The sequence below is a fragment of the Seriola lalandi genome, unplaced genomic scaffold, assembly GCF_002814215.2.
Source record: "Seriola lalandi dorsalis isolate HSWRI2012SDOR001 ecotype SW California unplaced genomic scaffold, Sedor1 jcf7180002054953, whole genome shotgun sequence".
NCBI classification, from domain to species: Eukaryota; Metazoa; Chordata; class Actinopteri; order Carangiformes; family Carangidae; genus Seriola; species Seriola lalandi.
This window is the reverse complement of record NW_019525504.1, coordinates 1029776-1031259: the sequence shown is the minus strand read 5'-3', so window position 1 is coordinate 1031259 and position 1484 is coordinate 1029776. Positions and strand designations below refer to the sequence as shown.

At 42.1% G+C, this 1484-nt stretch overlaps 1 protein-coding gene across 3 annotated transcripts in view; it reads right to left on the bottom strand.

Moving 5' to 3' along the window:
- atp10d (ATPase phospholipid transporting 10D) overlaps positions 1-1484 on the bottom strand; it is a 38077-nt gene that overhangs the window by 10345 nt on the left and 26248 nt on the right. The window lies entirely within an intron of this gene.

Here is a 1484-nt window from a genome sequence, read left to right as displayed (position 1 = left end):
CGAGTTCGTTAGTTTACCGCTCAAGTTTTCTGACCTCTGTATGGAGGAATCAGCATTTAAAGACTGGCTTCGGCCAGTATTTGGCAACAACCGAGAGGCTCACTGCAACGTTTGTAAGAAGACTATACATATTACGTGGATGGGGGCGAAGGTGGTTAAATCGCACATGGAGTCGACTAGCCACCAAGCAAGGATGCGGGGTCGTAACTCGCAGCTACCGCTGTCACTATTTTGCACCGGCACTAGTGCTAGCAGTGCTACATCGGCTACTACAGCTACATCTACGCCCTCGTCCTCAACCTCCATTGATCTCTCAACCTCCCCTGCTCCTGGGCAATCCACTGCCGATAATCCTACAGCCAGGATTCAGACGTTCTGCACTACCACCGCTACTCTGCAGGCCGAGGTACTGTGGTGTTTGGATTTAGCAGTAAAACACCACTCGTTTAGGTCGAATGATGGCATGGGAGAGCTGTTTAGCAAGATGTTCCCGGACTCCCAAATCGCCAAATCGTTCGCTTTGGCCAACAACAAGACCGGCTATATCATCAAATTTGGCATCGGCCCCTATTTCAAGAAACAACTGGTTGAAGCTATTAACCATGCTTGACCGTACGTCCTCATGTTTGACGAGAGCCTTAACGAATCTTCAAAGAAAAAGCAGATGGACATACACATTCATTTTTTGGGGGATGGTTGTGTACAGTCTCTGTATTTTGGCTCACAATTCCTGGGACATGGACGAGCTAACGACCTGTTGCAGCACATCAAAGTAAGTTTATTTTCCTATATGTATTGGTTACATAGGGGATATTTGGTACTATGGTATTAACTGTAACCCACAGGTTTTCCATAGTCTTTGCATACATATGATTATTATTTCCATAGTCTTTGCATTGATAACCTCCTTTTAAAACCCAATTGAAAATGAATGGAAAATGAGTGAGTGTTGCATGACCATTCAAAGATATGCTTAATAAAAATGAATGCAAACTGTTAAATTTCTGTAACATAATACTGGAAAAATGTATATAATTAAAACGTTAAGGCCTAAAGCCTGTTATGCTTAATCTGAAGGTTGAGCATGGCTCCCATAAAGCCAAACCTATATTATACTGTGTGGATTTTGTTTATAGTGAGCCACATTTGGAGAACCAATAATCTAACTTTGGCAAAGCAGTTCTGACCATAGGAACCTGACTCATGTTTTACTTTAGAATAATAATGTGTCATTTGAAGCATATACAATATTACTGTATGTCTTTATATTGAATGTGGTTTACTTAAGCAATAAATGTTATTTAAACAAACTTTCTTCTGTGTGATAATTCACAGGAATGTGTTGCACAACTCAACACGAGGCAGCTTCTCTCAGTAGGAATGGATGGCCCCAATGTCAACTTCAAACTCTTGGATCTCCTTCAAAAGGAGCATGCTGAGCTGCATGGAGGTGCTCAAGTCCTGATGGTTGGGAGCTGTGGACT